At 38.3% G+C, this 18850-nt stretch overlaps 1 long non-coding RNA gene across 1 annotated transcript; it reads left to right on the top strand.

Moving 5' to 3' along the window:
* The first annotated feature begins 17600 nt into the window (after window positions 1-17600).
* On the top strand, window positions 17601-18100 carry LOC309857721. The gene is made up of 2 exons (XR_014307871.1): window positions 17601-17741; window positions 17785-18100. It is a non-coding gene; the product is annotated as an uncharacterized lncRNA (long non-coding RNA).
* The last annotated feature ends 750 nt before the right edge of the window (window positions 18101-18850 follow it).

The following is an 18850-nucleotide window of genomic DNA, read 5'->3' as shown; positions in this document are numbered from 1 at the left end:
TTATGCACCACACCCAGTGCTTCATGCAATATGTGCCCTCCATAATACCCATCACCAGGCTCACCCAACCCCCTACCTGCCTCCCTTCTAAAGACCTCAGTTTGCTTCTCAGAGTCCACAGTCTCTCATGGTTTGTCTCCCCCACCAATTTCCCTCAACTCACTTCTCCCCTCCATCTCCCAATGTCGTCTGTGTTATTCCTTATGCTCCAGAAGTAAGAAACCATATGATAATTGACTCTGCTTGACTTATTTCACTCAGCATAATCTCTTCCAGACCAGTTCATGTTGATACAAAAGTTGGGTATTCATTCTTTCTGATGGAGGCATAATAATCCATATTGTATATGGACCACATCTTTATCCATTCATCCATTGAAGGGCATCTTGGTTATTTCCACACTTTAGTGACTTTGGCCATTGCTGCTATGAACATTGGTGTACAGATGGCCCTTCTTTTCACTACATCTGTATCTTCTTGGTATATACCGAGTGCAGTTGCAGGGTCATAGGGCAGCTCCATTTTAATTTTTTTGAGGAATTTCCACACTGTTTCCCAATGTGGCTGCACCAAGAAAGGGACTTGTTATTAATTCTGTGGAGCTGGTCAAGTCAAAATTCAAAGATGAATTTTTTCAGACATAAAGTAGTTTATACTGATTCTATTCTTCAGATTCATCGACAAGGAAAAGGCTATAAAACTAAAGTCCCATAGATTGGATTAGGGTAGTATTGGATGTTAAAGTACCTGAAATGATGAAGAATGTCTGTACATTCTTCTAGATTTGTTTCAGTCCTAAAATATTAAATTAGTTATAATGTATGTGAAAATATCCTTACTATTAGAATTGCTTATCCTTTCTCAAATTTTCTAGTGGCTTAGTACTTAGTACTTCCACCGCTGTATGCCATAGCTATAATAAGCAAGCAGTAACAGGAGTCACCATCCCACCTTTGTCAGGTCACAAGGCAGAATCAGAAACAAGTCTACCAAAAAATGTCATCCCTAATAATTTCTGGTACTTTAATTTTAAAGTTTTAGTTGATATTCATCCAATCAAATATAGAGCTGAGGTATATGTTTGTGAGAAATTGAACTGTTTAGGGTGCTGGCTTACACTCACTCCGCTAATCATGTATTCTGTTTCCTTCCAGACATCCCCCATTTGAGACCAGCGCCAGTGTATGTACATTACTACAACTCAAGACAATGAAAACATTTATAGTATAAAAATTCCATACATGGCAATTCACATTGTTTTTATTAAATGGATTATAAATTTCTTTTTGGAAAAAAGTATCTAGCTATAATCCAAAACACTCAAAATCGAGTTGCTGTACTGCCCCAAATCATACAGGTATGTCATTCCTCTTTTTCTTATATTTTACATAGGTAAAAATACACTAACACATACCAAAGTAATTGACTCATAGGGGTTTTGGTTCCTAAAGGATGCTGGTTCTAGGGATTATGTTTATGGGTGGGCTCTCTCTCTGTTGCTGAGGCGTCAGAGGGACTTCTGAGATAGCACTTGCCATGCCCTGCTGACATTGCCATGACAAGGTGATCTTGGGGGCCAGGGAGATGTTCTGAAAACATGATGTTGTGTGCAGTCTCCTGGACCCTCTCATTTTCCTTCCTTTGCTCAAGAGCCAGTGACATCAGAGCATAAGACCAGGGGCCTGTGTTGCCTTCACCCATCCCCAGCACCAGGCAGGCCCTCAATAATCATGTAGGTGGGCTGTGGGAAGGACCTATTTGACTGCCAAGTGCCTCTTGGCATCTCAGAGGGAGCAGTGGAAGAGATCTCAGGATTTTGAGGTGCCATGATAGAATGCCTGGAAGAAAAGGCAGACTCTCTTTAGAAGGCTTTCAGTGGAGACCTCTTTCTGTGTGGGGCCCATGGTATACCTTCCCTCTCTTGTGGTCCTTGGTCATAGAGAAATGGGCTTTCCCAGCAGGTTGAGTTTCTTAGAGACTTTGTGCTGTGTAAGGAAGGACAACTTGGGGAGGTTTGAGAGGGGCTGCTTCATGGCAGGGGCCTGCTTTTATGCACAAAGCATGGTCCCCTTAGAGTAGCTTCGCTGATGCCCCAGAGTTCCCAAAAGTGTGACTAGGCCTGAGCTGCAAGAGTTCACACACCTGAGTGGCAGGTAGCATCTTGGTGGAGGAGCACCAAACTGAGGTCCAGAGCACGTGTCCTCATTGATTAAAAACTGACTACAGAGCTAGACAAACTTATTGTCAAGAAGTCTGAGGGGGATACAGTTACAGTAAAGAGTAGCAAAATACTTACTGAAGATTTTGAAAGGGAGCTTTGGGGTGCGTGGATGGCTCAGTTGGTTAAATGTCTGCCAGAGATCAAACCCTGTGGTGGGGGGTGGGGAATCCCTGCTAAGTGAGGAGTCTGCTTCTCCCTCTCCCTTTCCCTCTGCCACTCTCCCTGTCTGTGCTCACTTTCTCTCTGTCTCTCTGTGTCAAATAAATTTTATAAATCTTTTAAAACATAAAAATACAAGAAAGATTTGAAACTTAAATTCACTAGTTGTACCATGTAATAGGAACCCTGTAAACAGTAATGATCACTGCTGAGAACAAAATTGATTTTTTTAAAGATTTTATTTATTTGGCATAGAGAGATCCCAAGTAGGCAGAAAGGCAAGCAGAGAGAGAGGAGGAAGCAGGCTTCCCACCGAGCAGTGAGCCCAATGCAGGACTCGATCCCAGGACCCTGAGATAATGACCTGAGCTGAAGGCAGTGGCTTAACCCACTGAGCCACCCAGGTGCCCCACAAAATTGATTTTCCAAAGGAATATCCCAGAACACTGAGGAAAATTTCAAAGAGATGGAAATGAGAAACGAATAAGTAAGATCTGAGGTCAGGTCCAAATCTACCTTGCAAGTACCCTGAGGACAAAAGGAGAAAATAACAGAAGTTATAACTGAACTAATGCAGCATTTACTTGAGCTGAAAAACAGTCATGCCTTCAGTTCATAAAGCCTTCAAGTCCCAGGGAGAATTAGCTGAACAGACTCAAACCAAAACAGACGTAAACCTATTTGACTTTAAGGGACTAAGAAAAAATTGTCAGAGTTCCAAACAGAAACCAGCAGTTCCTTCTAGAAAATGAGACATATTATCATTGAATATTGACTTTAAGCTCTATCCCTCAGAGCTGAAAGAACTCTCTTTCTTAGAACTCTTGCTTCCTATCACATATGTAAGGAGATTTCAGGTTGATTAACCTTGTAAATTGGTTTAAGTTCTAACTCTACAAACAAAATGATAAAGAATTTGGAGACAATCTAGGGGCATGTAAAAATTTGGGAAGTGGTAGACTACCTTAGGTAGAGATAAGACCCACAGACCATAGAAGAAATGACATGCCTCTTTATTTTAAAAATTTGAAAAAGATTTGTATATCAAAAAAGAGTAAAGCTGCATGTGGGCAACAGGCTGTGAAAAGCATCTGTAACATCAGCTGTTCAAGGAGTTCATGTCTCTGACGTGCCTACAAATTGAGAAGAAGACAAACAGTCCTATTGAAAAACAGACCAAATGAGAGGAAGGAGAAGTTCATGGAAAAGGAAACAGAAATGACCCTGGATTTCATAGTGAGCCAGGGAACACCATTAGTTCTGGACCATGCTGAGACACCTTTATTCACTCACCCTGTAGACAAAAACTAAAAATCATCAGGTAGACAAAAATTTGCATGAAATCATATATAAGAAACTCAGCCCCACTCTTTGATAAATTTTACAGTCTATTTTGTGTGATTGTTAAGTCAATTCAAAACAATCTGTTTAGAGACTCTGACTGTTCCCTACTTGGTTACAAATTTTCAGGGAACCATCACTGTATTTATTGAGAATAATTTCCTCATTCTTGAAAAATACATTTGAGTGATGAAAAATAGCAAGAATAATGGAATAGCCACAAATTCAAGGTTCTAGTTTTCCCCCCGCCCTTAGTGGGAAAGGAAACTTTTCACACATGTGAGTCATCTACTTTTATTATCTGGATTTCTTAGTTTCCGTAAAGTCTGACCTCCTGAATCAGTTTGGATGGTTGTCTCATCCTAACTCAAACTGTCTTAAAGATTAAAAAAAAAAAAAAAACCTTCAATCTCATGAAGAAGCAGCTCATGGCAGTGCTTGCAGAGAATGTGTTTTATTCACACTGTCTCCATGATTTTCTCCATTTTTCCCTACTGTGCCATTTCCCTCTGGCCAGTTTGTCTTCCACCCCCTGCTGACTGTGTGATGGCTGCCTGCAGTGGGGGCACTGCTTTTCTTGTTCACATTCAGAGACAACCCAGATATTTCTGTAAAGCCCTTCCCGTTTGTGTGTGTGGGACAACCTAGGTTACTGTCTCTCATAGAACAGTAACAAGGCACTGACTGTCGTGCAGCTGGCTGTGTGAATGGCCCAGGAGGAACATGACTGGCTTCCATGACAGACCCCTTCCCTGTAGTGTGGATGGGGCCAGCTTCCTGTGAGTCACCTGGGCTGCAGTGGAGGAGGCACACAGTGCACTGGGGTTCAGGGAGGGGGAGGGAGGAAGGATGCTGGCAGTCAACTCTCCAGATCCAGTACTACCACACCCTGAAGATAGTCCTACCTAGAAATGGTCCCTGCCATTGTACAGACTCAATATGTCTCAGTGAGTTCTTCTAGTAGTTTTTAGTGCCACTGTAGCAAATGACAAATTCTCAGTGGCTTGAAACAACACAAATTGATTATCTTGCAGTTCTGGAGGTCAGAAGTTCAAAAATCAGTCTCAGTGTGGTAAAATCGGGGTGTTAGCAGCCTGTGTTCCTTCTGGAGGCTCTAGAGGAGAATCCACTTTCTTGCCTTGTCCTGCTTCTAAAGCTGCCTGCATTCCCTGACTTGTGGCCCTTCATTGCACCACCTTTTATCCCTCTGTTTCCAACTTCACATTGCCTTCTGATTCTGATCCTCCTGTCTCCTTATGGATCCTCATGATTACATTGGGACCACCGAGGTAATCCAGGATAATCTCTCCCCCCTCACACCTTAATTTAATCATGCTTGCTAAATCCCATTTGCCAGGTAAGGTAAAGTACTCAGAGCTTCTTGGGCTCAGGATATGGTCATCTTTGGGGCAGTCGCTATTCAGCTGGTCAGTTGCCTCCTGTGCTCCCTTTTATGCCTCACACCTCATCTCACATGTGTCTGCTGTGTTCCTCTCTTCATCTGCATTGCAAATGAGAAATGCAGCAATTTAAACCATTGAATATTAGATTTTGGAGATAGTTGCAGGAATAAAAGCACATATAATTTTATTTGTGTCCTAAAAGTTTTTGTTTGGAATTTTAAATTTTATCTAATTGTCCCTAGGTAAATTAAATATGATTCAATCAGTTGATCTGAAAAATCTTTTCAAAGAGTATACCGCTGTTGTAAAGGCCCTTCAAAACAGTATTTTGAGTGCTGTTTCCAAATGAAGTTTACACTTTCACCCTTATCACTGTATTAAAGGTCATGTTGGAGGGTTTTGTGTGTGTGTGCTTTTTTCCAAAGTGAACTTGCTTCTCTATCTAAAACTAATACCTCTAACAGTATTTTTCACCAGGGAGGAGAGGAATTAGTGTATCTTCTAGACTAAGTTTTCTTTCCACGTGAAGAATCTGTTAGGACTAATACTCATGGGAGAAGGAAAAGACAGTAGCTCTTACACCCCATATACTATGTTGACAACAACAGTATAAGCCTGACCAAAGCTGTACATCTTGGTGCATCATTTCAGCTGAAACGTGTTCAGTGAAGTATGATTTATTCCTTAGTAATTCATTTTTGTGTGAGATAAAAGTACATCAACAGAAATAAGGGAAAGCAGAGTGGTAATTTTAAAATTTCATCATTGACTGTTTTTTTTTACCAGTTCTATAAGCACATTAATTGATATTAAAACCCATAAAAGCTCATTTGGGAATGAAAAAGAAAGTTTGAGGTGGTATTGATTTTTTAATGATATTTGTATTTATTTGTATGATTACGCTTAGTTACACTTTGATTGAGTCCGAATGTGCCCTTCAACAATAATCCATGGGCTCTGGGTTTCCTGAAGTTGTATGTCATGGGGTGAACAGTTAGAAAAAGTGAATCCCACCAATTGACAACCCTATGGGTGTTTATATATTACACAAACACATTTGTTTGTTGACTGCCACTCCAGTACTTTCTGTGTCCTCGAGCTCCACCCACGTGGTGCAGGCTGCCCCCATCTGTGCTGGAGAATCATGACGGGGCATTCAGTGGCCTTAGGCATCCCCAGAGAGCTGCAGTTGCATCCTCTCATTTCCCACCTAGTTTGTGGGCATCCCCCTTTAGCTTGACCCTGACAGTGGACAGGTCTCAGTATGAGCTGTCTGTGGGAAGAAACAAGATGTTTGGGGGGCAGCGGTAGTTGTTGATGGGAAGTTTTAAGTGTCAGGTTGTATCTTGCAATTTTCTGAACCCTGGCAGTGCAGGCCTGGGCCAACCTGGTATGTCTGTTTCACCAACCAAATCTTCCTCATGTGCCCAAGAAGTGAAACCATATTTGCATTTGCCACCAGAATCAACTAATCTAAATAATAGTTGAGAATTCCAGCTTGATTATAGTGAGTGGAAAATGGACCTCTCTCGGGTTAATTCTTACACTATGATTTTACTGTTCATCTTCATAAAAGGGATAAGAAATGAGGAAACGTGGATTATCAGTTTGTTTTCACTCTCATCACTCACTGCAGTTATAATTTTCAAAATACCAAGATGTTTTTCAAAAGTAGTTGTTTTTTTGTTTTTTGTTTTTTTGTTTTGTTTTGTTTTGTTTTTGTGGAGGGAGTAGGGACTAAGACTAAGGAAAGCATTGTTCTATCAAGAGAAGTCGTTTTCAATTTATGGTATGATGGCAAATCCATCTCGTATGTCCTATTTGGATAACAGAGCTCACTTTTAATTTTTTTAAACTTCCTTTGATTTTTTAATTGAATTATAGCTGACCCACAATGTTGCATTCGTTTCAGATATAAAACAACAAGATTTGACAAGTCTGTATGTTATGCTGTGCTCGCCGTACTGTACCACCAACCATATTCCCTATGCTGTGCCTTTCGTCCTGCAACTTATTAATTTTGTAACTGGAAGCCTGTTATCTCCACTGTATTTCACGCATTTTGCCTGTCCACCCGCTGCCTCCTCTTTGGAAACGATCAATTTGTTCTCTGTAGTTATGGGTCTCTTTCTGTTTTTCTGTGTGTTCAGAGAACTTTTTAAGATAACTTGGTGCCTTTAAACATATTCCTTGATTTCCATTAGTTTGGATACGTATTTGCCATGTTACCCAATTAGTTATGTAATGACTTCAAAATTTGGGGGCTTAAAACAACCCTTTTGTCATATTACATATGTTTTGGGGGTCAGAAATTGGGGCAGGATCTCATGGGGCAATTTTTATGCTTAATACGGCATTAACTGAGGTCAGTGGGTGGTGGCCTTCAGCAGGCGGCTGCTTGTTCTAGAGGATTCAGGATGACTTTATGTACATGCCTGTCACTTTGATGGGTACAGTTGGGAGATGAGGCTCAGATGGCCCTCCACTTCCGTGCAGTCTTTGTAACAAGGTTGTTGGACTTATTTCCTGTCCACTCAGAGCTCCAATAGCAAATGTTCCAAGAGAGGAGTTCCTTTTGGACTTGGGCCTGAAACTGACACGTTTATTTCACTGTTTAACACAGTCACATAGCCCATGTGAATCAAAGGGAAATGGGAGTCATAGGATTTGTGATCATTTTTTAACGTGCTACATATGTTCATATGTGCATTTTTTCCCATTTCTCTGACCTGTGGGAAAATGGAAGTTATTGATCAAAGAGTCACAGGTTATCAAGCTGTATGAGAGACTTCAGACTTAATCCAACCTCCATACTTTATAGATTATAGAATATATACGTAGGTGCACATGTACATCTCCATATCAGTTATTATATATACACTTGTATATCACTAAAAATGGTATCTGTGGATTAGCCAATTCTTCTATCTTCATAGGAATGAAAAGGACTCGTCATTCCCCGGCAAATCTGAAGAAAGAAGCCAGAGCAAGAGTAAGGGAGAAAGAGAGTGAGAGGAGCATCTGATGGGATAGGATTTCTTACAAAAGGACTCCTGAAGTGACCAGAGAAAACAGACCAACAGAAAAGGGCAGACTTTGACCAAGCGGTGCTCAACGACGTGAATATCCACATGGAACAGAAGAGGTTTTAACGCTATTCCCTACTGATGTAGCCTACATACTAAAGAGGACATCAGAAGTTTTCTGGAAGATACCATAGAAAACCATTTTGAGGACCTGGGGGCGGTGGCAGAGATGAGTGGAACAGAACACCAAAAACAGGAAGCCCAAGAAAGCTTGGGTGCCGCTTCCAGATGGCGACGAGAGAAGAATTAGGCACGAACCAGTCAGCTGGAAAAGACTGGGAGCAGGGGACAACAGTCGAAAAGGACGTCTGCCAAGAGCAACTCGACAGTCTCACTTTTATTGGATAGAAAACAATAGCCAAAGAAGGATTGAGGAAGGTCAAATGTTAATCCCATCTTGCTGACAAGCAAGAAGGAGGATAAAGTTTATAGTTAAACAAGCACATTGAAAGAACTCTTCTAACTAGCAACAGGCACTTCTGGGAAGAGAAAGGCTCTATGGCGGATAAGGGAGGCAGGCGGTTTTCATTCCGCCCTGAGCTAACCTGTCGTTCCCAGGTGCTCCGCTTTCCTGAAGCAGGCGGCATTCCGCCCTGGGCCGGCCGGGCTTCCAGCCAGCGCAGCTTCTGTGAGGGGGCTGCATTCCGCCATGAGCAAGCGAGGTATCCCCCGCTGCCCAGCTTCTGTGAAGGGGCGGTGTTCCGCCCTGAGCAAGCTGGGCATCCCCAACTATAAGTGCTACCATTTTACTTAAAACTGTGAAATTGGGTCAGATTTAAATTTCAATTTATGTTAAAACATTCTGTAAACTGTGTTAAACTTTGACATTTGTTCCCTCTGTTCAGTGAATAACACTATATCATATTCTGAAAAATATGCTAATTTTCATTTTGAAATATATCCCTTTTTCCTCTTATGGTAATTATTAATATGAATTAATAGTAGAATTTGATATGGTTCCATATGCCCATAAATACTTTATTGTATATCATCAAATTTAATAATGAATATAATGTACTTCTTTGGACAATTTTTAAAGACCAGTCTACTCTTAAAACAAAAAAATGGAGACGCACTTCTTTAGTTCACACAAATTTCATTTTATTATATATAACCTCAGATAAATTTCAACAAATCATAATTTATTAAAATTATGTCTACTTAAAAATCTCATAGAAGAGTAAAACCATCAAAAATAATAATAAACACACACAACACACACACATCACCCATGTATTGGCAAATGACAATTGCTGTAACAATACATTAGGCATTCCACTGTTAAGAAATATCAAAATTTCCATCAGTGACAAAAAGATTTGTATCCAAATGGACTGATTTTCCAGAATCCAAGAAAAAGTCTCCTAGGGTTTATTTAAAGATAAATATTTGAACAAATACTTCTTAAATTTAGGAAATTCAGAACATATGATTAAAGAATATTTGCAGTGCAGACTATATTCAATCCTTCCTTCAAAATGTGCCTTTGAGTACATAATTCTGTTTTCTCTATCTAAATTGAGCTGTCCTCCAAGGAAGTTTTCTAAAATGTGTGTCTCTGTGTGATAAATGTTCTAAGACCTAACATGCTTCATTGTATTTTTACTGTACTCTCAAATTTAATCAATAATTTGGCTTGATGTATAATATCTAGTTTCAAATATCTTTTCCATCTATACAAACCCCCAGCTGTCTCCTTTATATGCTATTACTATTGAGAATTCTGCTGTCAGTATTATTCTTGTACATTTTAGGTGATCTGTTCTTCTCTTGGGCATCATTTATGCTCTTCTATGTTTTTGATATTCGTAAAACTCATCATAATGTATATGAGTGGTTTTGTGTGTGTGTGGATTTTGTTTTGTTTTGTTTCTGATTTCTCATGTTTGGCATCATTTTAAGTCTGGTAATTTTTATCTTTCTTTAATTCTCCAAAATTTATCTCAGTACTTATTTAAATATTTTCTTTATTTTTTTTTTCTTTTCTGCTGCATTTGGGCAGAAGTCATTAATTTGTTTGTTTGTTTGTTTGTTTTTCCCAACTCATTTATTCATTTTACAGCTATATTCATCTTAGGCTCCATTTATTGTATTCTTTATTTCAACAATTTTCACTTAATTTATATTCACAGTATAGTATCTTTTCTTTGTATATGTATATCATTATTTTATCATATACTTTTAAGCTATTTTTAAAAATATTTTACTTATTTATTTGACAGTGAGAGATCACAAGTAGGCAGAGAGGCGAGCAGAGAGAGAGGAAGGGAAGCAGGCTACCTGCTGAGCAGAAAGCTCGATGTGGGGCTTGATTCCAGAACCCTGAGATCATGACCTGAACAGAAGGCAGCGGCTTAATCCACTGCGCCACCTAGGCGCCCCTAAGCTATTTTTTTAATTCCTGTTCCAATAACACTTGGATTGCCATATAAAGTTAACCACATCATCTTTTTTAGGTAAGTAATTGTACTTTTTATATGCATAGTTATTTTGGTCCATGAGTTCAGCTCTTCTTCGGATCATCAAATCTCTGTAAAGTCTGGGTATGCTAGGATTTTCTAAGCAACAATAAAATACATTGAAACCTGGTAGCTTAATTATAATAATGTTTTCTTTCTCAATCATTCACAATAGTATTACATTCTGAGTAGCTTCCTTCTATTTTGCAGCTATAGTGTTTGGAAAAACTTGAATTGTGATATCACTGTGATAATGTGAATTAGTCAGGGTTTTTCAGAGAATCGGGAAGAGAAAAAAAGGAGGATATTCTCCAGGGCCAACTCTAGAAGTGACTATTAAAACATCTGTCCAAATTCAATTGAACAAAACTCAGAAATGCCATCTCCAGCGAAATACAAAGAAGATTATATATAGTTCTGTGCACACACATCTCATTTGACCCAATGATGTACATCAATGAAAGACTGAAGGCCAATCACCACTCCATGGGAGAATTTAAAAATAAATTTACTAATGAGGCCAAGAATTCAGAATCACAAATACTTCAAAACTAATAATAACTGCCTTCACTTGATGTTATTCTATAAGATAAATCCTACGATCAAGTTTCAATTTTAAATTCTTACAATTTTAAATTCTTAAATCCTTATGAAAAAGCATCATTTGGAGGGAGCAGTTTTCATAATTTATCATCCATCAGCCTTTTTTTAAAAGATTTTATTTATTTATTGGACACAGAGAGAGATAAAGAGAGAGAGAGAGAGAGATCACAAGTAAGCAGAGAGGCAGGCAAGCAGGGAGGGAAGCAGGCTTCCTTTTGAGCAGAGCCCGATGTGGGGCTGGATCCCAGGACCCAGAGACCATGACTTGAGATGAAGGCAGAGGCTTAACCCACCACCCACGTGATGAGAGAGCCACTCAGGTGCCCCTCATCCATCAGTCTTAATTGATTGGAGGAAAATGTGTGTAGGAATAATGCCTTAGGGAGCTAATCTCTCTAAAGAATTTTCAAGTCTTTACCCCTTCAAGGTTTTTGTACAGTTCTGATAGCCTCTAAACATCCAGCTGATTTCTACAGTGACAGGCCTGTTAAAACCTGTCTTCAAACCAGGAATAGAGCTTGAAACATACCAGTCAAGAGCAACTTTGAGTCTTTTAAGAAATTTATCATCATTTCTTTGTTTTTGGTTAATATCTGAAATAGTTCCATATTACACTTGCATAATTTCTCCAGAGCTGACTTTGAAGGAGGCATTCAGTTCCATCTAGTTCCATATTTTGGCAAGAACTATAATTCTATATATATATATAAAAACATATTTTAGGGCGCCTGGGTGGCTCAGTGGGATAAAATCTCTGCCTTCGGCTCAGGTCATGATTCCAGGTTCCTGGGATTGAGTGCCACAGTGGGCTCTCTTCTCAGCAGGGAGCCTGCTTCCATTCCTCTCTCTCTGGCTGCCTCTCCGCCTTCCTGTGATCTCTGTCAAGTAAATAAATAAAATTTTTTAAGAAACATATTTTATACCAGTTATTCATGTTTATTAACTAAGATATCACAATACAAATAATACAAACAGTTGCTCTTTATTAATACCTTCAACCAAGATCAAAAAATATGTCATATTTTCTCCAAAAATTTTATATCATCTGATAGGTCAGATATATATAAAATTACATTTAAAGTTTTAAAAATATCAGCAAATATTTTCATTTAAATGCAAATTTGAAAAAAAATCTACTTTTCCAAACACGACTTTTTATCCTATTTTTTTTTAATTTTGTCGACAACTGATAAAATGTTTAGCGAGACTATAAATGTTAGATCGAAAAAAATGATTAATACATGTAGGTTCAAATTATTATGTTCCATTAAAAATGATTTAGTCTTTGATGAACATCTGTTTGTTAATATGTTGTATCCAGATATAGTAAATTAATGATATATATATAAAATTATAGGGAAATGACACCTTCCGTTCCATTATGAGTAGAGCTTTTAAAATGCTATTTGTCACAATCTGTCATCTTGTCATTATGTAGCATTATGTAGCATTTAAAAAATGTATACTCTTCACTTCGAAGTCTTTTAGAAATCTAAAATATGACTTTCTATGGTTTGTGTTTCCATATTCCTTTATTGCCAGTTTGAACAAATCCACATGCTTGGATTCAAAAGTAATAAATTCCTCTTATTTGGAAAAATGATGTTTATTTTTGTTCTCTCACCCTTCACAGGTGGTTTCATTTTAGCACACTTCAGAGTTATAATTTCATGCTTATTAAAAACATTTATTATGATCTACGTAGATGAATGAAACTTTTATTTTATTAAATTATTTGACAAAAAATCTGTTATTTTTAAAAATGTATTTCCTTTGAAGGGTTAATTTAGAACGTTCAGAGAGGATCTAGGAGTGCGGTATTATGCAGTTTTTAAGTAGGTATGAAATGGTTATTTATATGATTGTTTCTTTAAGGCTTATGTATATTGTCCATTATATGCTATAAAATATTTTGAAAGTAAATTTAAGGTATGTTTTACATAGTTTATATTTTGGAAAAAAATTATTGAAATGACTTATGAAATTCAGTATACTCTCATCATTAATTTATTCTGAAATTTACCAATTGTCTATTGAACCTATTATATGGCAGATATTACTTCAGACTACACTGGTAAATGAAATACTTGGCTTTGTAGAACTTTTATTTTCATGGGTGAGACAATTAAAAGCTATAAACCTTAATAAAAATTGCATAGTGCATTCAAAATTGATGAGTATAATGGGGAAAAAGAAAAATTCGATCAGGGTGAGAAAAATCAAGGTTGCTAGGCAGGGGATGGGGAGTTAAAATTTTTAATAGGAAGATCAGGGTAGTTACAATGAAGCTGACAATTGAACAAAGGTATGGAAAGGTGATGAATTTGCCCAGAACTATCAGCAATAAGGTCACTCCAGACAAAGGAATTGGCTATCTTGAAGGCCATAAGGTTGGATCATGCCTGGCATATCTGAGGAATAGCAAGGAGGCCACTGTGAGTGACTGAAGAGTAGCAGGGAAAGAGGTCACAGAGGTTAAATGAGTGGCTAGATCATGTAAAAGCTTAGAAGTCATTGTAAAACTCTGGCTTTTATATTTGGAAACTTACTGTGTGATAGAATTTCTGCTAATAACTGAGAGTTCAAATGTCCATAAAATTTCAAGGATTCTTATTGTAGTAAGACAGAATAAAGAAAAAGAGTTCATATTTTCACATGGTGTAACAAATGCTCGTAGATCCAAGTGTAGGAAGCTATGGGAGCACAGAAGAAGGCACTAAAATCTCACCAATATATTTGGTGACTGTGACTATATATAAATTTGTATTTTCTAGATTTTTTATAGTCATGGAATCACACAGTATATATTATTCGTTGCCTGGCTTTTCTTTTCTCAGCATCATTATTTTGAGAATCTCCAACTGTAAATAGTTCATTTTGATGTTGAATAGTAATCTCTCTCTTTTTTTTTTAAAGATTTTATTTATTTATTTGACAGAGAGAGATCACAAGTAGGCAGAGAGGCAGGCAGAGAGAGAGAGAGGAGGAAGCAGGCTCCCTGCTGAGCAGAGAGTCCGATGCGGGACTCAATCCCAGGACCCTGAGATCATGACCTGAGCCTAAGGCAGCGGCTTAACCCACTGAGCCACCCAGGCGCCCCGAATAGTAATCTCTTTAATGAATAGATCATAATTTGTCTTTGCTCTATTGATGGACATTGATAAACATTTCCATTGTTTTCAATTCTTAAAAATAAAGCTGCTATGAAATTCATATACAAGTCCTTGTATGAACATAGGGTTTGTTTCTCTTGGTTAAATGCCTAGAAGTAAAATGGCTATTTGTGTAACTGCAACATATTTTGCATTTAAAAAAATGTTCAGACTATTTTCCAAAGTGGTTGTATCATGATATATGCCAACAACAGTTTAGATTTTTTGTTGCTTCTCAATCTAGCTCAGACGAAGTACAATTAGCCTTTATAATTTTAGCCATTCTAATAGATATGTAAGCATGTCTCATTATGATTTTAATTTGTATTTCTTTAATGTCTAAATGTTGAGAAATTTGTCATGTGCTTATAAGCCATCCATATCCTTTTGGTGACATGTCTCTTCCATTATTTCCTTCACATGTAAAATTGGATACTCAGTTTGGTTATTAGTAAGGTTTTTTATTTTTATTCATTTTTTAATAATCAGAATAGATGTCCATTATCAGATATATAATTTGCAAATCCCTTCTCCATCTTTACGGTTTCTCAATGGAGCTTTGATAGCTGTGTCTTTCAAGAAATATGCTACTTCTTTCCTGGTACACGGAGGTATGACTAGAACATTATCAATGTTGACCTTTGCAAAGAAAATCATGGCTTAAGATATATGTAGTCTGCAGTTGTTGGGAGTGTTCACCATCCTTGCCTCTAACTCATCTCTCACTGCCCACACATTCAGATATAGGGGAATATTGATTGACAAAATATTAATTGCCAAATAACACTAGTTGGAGAATAAGAAAAATGCAGGCCCCTGATTATATAATATTACTTAAATAAAATATGTTTTTATAAGTGCTATTGGAAGTAAATTCCTCAATACTTTAATCACACAGAATGATGGAATCCTAGATTTTTTTTCTTGTATTTACTAGAAAATGATCATGCCTCAAGTATATTAAAATGGAATAGGTAAAATTAAAAATTGTTTTAAGTTGATTTGCGTGTGTTGTGCGTATGTGAGAGAGAAAGTGAGAGAGAAATAGAAAGAGAGAAAAAGAGAAAGGGAAAGACAGAGAGGTGGCTGCAGTGAATTATGAGTTGCAGGATAGATTTTAAAGTTTTGTCATTTGCTTTCTACATTTCCTTTTCCTTAGGTTCAAGAGAACAATCAGTAATATCTCAGATGCCTGCTGGTAACATCAGCAGAAAGAGTTAGAGGTTCCCAGAAAATTAAAGATGAGATATAGTTTTCCTGACATAAGAAAAGTCATTTTTTGTCCCCAGCTATTTTCAATGATCTATACCCCACCTGTGTACTTGCCCAAGCACACTTCTTCCAAAATTTCCTGGGAGGCTCTTACAAAGAAATGCAAAAACCTCACTAGTTAAGGATTTTGAGGGAACAAGGCAATGGGAAAACTAACAGTCACCACCAGACCAGGAAATAGCCTAAGCTATTGAGACAATAAATCAGTGGTAAAACTCCTAGTGCTATTTCAAAAGTAATCAAGGCCTTGCATTCCTTGTCCCAGAAAATGAGTCCAAGACCCCATCTAGTTTATATCTGCTCTTGAAGCCTGCAGAGTCCCTTTCCCTTGTCCAACAGTTACCTCTGCTTTATTCTAACGTTGAAGTTTCTGCCCTCGGTGGAATACAAGCTTCATTCAGGTGAACATGCAATACATATTGCACAAATACATATGTGGATGTGCATGCATCCACAACCTTATGACCAACCATACACGGGATAATAAAACTCTCCCTTCTCAGTATTCATCTTAAATACTAAATAAAAATCTCTCTCCTGTTCAAACAGTCAAGGCTTTGGAACTTATTCCCTGTGATCTCCTTGTATGTTGTAAACAAAGATTCCTTTGTTTGACAACTCCACCTGTTTCTGTGATTCTCCAAAGACTGACCTCAGTTAGTTCCGTTACTGTAATGGCTTTCACTACTCTGATTCTACCTCTGCAAGTCTCCAAATTTAACTATTTTTTTCTCCCAATTCCGCATGTTCTTGGCTTTAAACTGCAACTCTGAAGAGATGCTTTGCTTGTTTTAAAAAAAATCAAGAAAAGGGAGTAGTAGTCAACATTGTTACTTTGAACTTTCTGCCCTAAGGGGCTCTCCTGTTGTTTCTCTTTGACTTCCTGGACTGAAACGACAGAAATTTGGCAACACATCACTCCCCAATCCAGATTACTGACAGAACAGTTTAGACTCTTAGAAAAATATTAGTTTAAAAGATCACATAATTAAATACTTAAGCATGTAGGGTAATATAGTGGTTTACAAGAAATATATTTTGGTCATCTGAATATTTGGTTTTCAACCATGGCTACTGACTCACAGCTCCTAAAACTCTTGGAATTTCCTGTGATAAGGGTGAGAGAGGTGTGTTTTGTTATGTTAATGAAGTGACCTTCAGACCTCACTCAAGGCAAGGGCTGTTTGCCTGAAGGACCAACCACTTGGTGAAAGCCTTCATAACTCTTTGCCCAACATGCCTCCCCTTCCTCCCAATTCAGGATTATTTGGGGAGGGAAGAGGAGCTGGAGATTAGATCAGCAAATGACAATGATTTAGTCAGTCATGACTATGTCATGAAGCCTCCACAGAAAACCTGAAAGGACTGGGTTCAGAAAGCTTTTAGTTTGTTAAATGTATAAAAAGGCAGGAAGAGTTGCAGTCTTACAGAAGGTAATAGAAGCTCTGTGGCCATTCTCCATACCTTGCCCTGTGCACTTCTTTATCTATCTATTGATTTAAATCTTCTATTATATCTTTTAATAAGCTGGCAAACATAAAGTAAGTATTTTTCTGAGTTTTGTGAGCCCCTGTAGCAAATTAAAAGAACGTAAGAAGTAGGCCATTGGGACCTCCAACCTGTAGCTGCTCAGTCACAAGCACAGGTAATAACCTGGGGCCTACAGTGAGACTGGCATCTGAGATGGGGTTGGAGATAGTCTTGGAGGACTGATCCCTTAACTGATGAAATCTTACGCTATGTTCAGGTAGATAGTGTCAGAATTTAGTTGAATTCTTGGATATCCTGCTGTTGTCTGAAAATTATTTGGCATTGTTGGTATGATGTCCTTGAAAGACCCCCCCCCCATCGTTAAGTAATTAACTGCTCTTTTGTTGTGTAAAAGTACCCCTCCTCCCCTTGCAATGAAAAGACCCTTCCCCCAGGGTTGAATTCAATGTAACTGCTCTTTTGCCTTTCTGTAACCGCTTGGCTTTTAGGGCATGACACTTGACTCCTGTTTGAACAAGATACCCTCTCCTAATAGCCGGGGCATGGTCCCGTAGGTCACGTAGGCAAGGGGGCTGCATGGTCCCCTAGATCACGTAGGCAAGGGGGCTGCATGGTCACATAGGTCACGTAGACAGGATGCCTTTCTGCCCAGTAATAAGGTCAAACTTCCCCTCTTTGTTTCCCCTTCCCGCTTTTCTCTTCCCGCGAGGGGTGTCTTCCAGGGCAATCCACTAACACCAAGTATGCCTTTTTCAAAAGTTCGAACTGTCCACCAATCAGTTGCACCCCACCCAAAACTTGTTTGTACCTTCCTATAAAAGACCCCGCTTCACTCTGGTCGGTGTGCTCGGTTAGCTGGAGCTGCCGACCACCCGCCGGTACCTGCGTGACAATAAACCTCTTGCTGTTTGCATCCAGTGGCAGTGTTGGATTCTTGGGTAAGGGGATCCGCGGTTCTTTCATCCTAAAACCCAAAAAGATATAGCTACCTCAAAATAAGAATAAGGTTGACAGCTTATATATAATAAGTGAGTATATCAGGGATTTAAAATATACCCAATAAATAATGTAAGGAATTAAGGAAAGATTTTGAAATAATAACAAGAATAAGAACCTAGTGGTACTAATAGATTAAATATATGTAATCTAGTTGAATTAAGAATACAATGGATAGAATACGTAATGGATTCAATAGAGATAAGAAGTCACTTAAGGACATAGTCATCTGGATACCAGCAAAGCATTAAAATTATCAATATAAAAGAGGTGTAAGATGTAGGTGATACGTGTGGAACAAAAGCTAGAGAAAAAATTAGATTTCCTTACTACTCATAGCCTGTTGACAAGTCCTTGAAGTTCCTCTGGGGACTCAGCTGCTTCCATGTGGACACATCTACTCAGGGCAAAAAGCATTCTTAGTCCACCCCCCCCAGGATACTGAAAATCTACTTTCACATGTAAAAATTACTTTGGAAACTTCTTTATCTCTATTCCCCACCCCTGCCCTCAAGATATACATTGGCAATCATCTCCCAAGCATATACCCACTGATACACATCAGAAGAGTCTCTTCCCTGAGTTTTTACTAAATAGTAATAAATGACCTTTCCCTAACAATAGCTAGTCCCCTCAAGGTCCTGGAAACCTTGTTTATAAAATACCT

The sequence above is a fragment of the Mustela nivalis genome (genome assembly GCF_964662115.1).
Source record: "Mustela nivalis genome assembly, contig: HAP1_SCAFFOLD_1134, whole genome shotgun sequence".
NCBI classification, from domain to species: domain Eukaryota; kingdom Metazoa; phylum Chordata; class Mammalia; order Carnivora; family Mustelidae; genus Mustela; species Mustela nivalis.
This window is presented reverse-complemented; position numbering and strand designations above follow the sequence as displayed.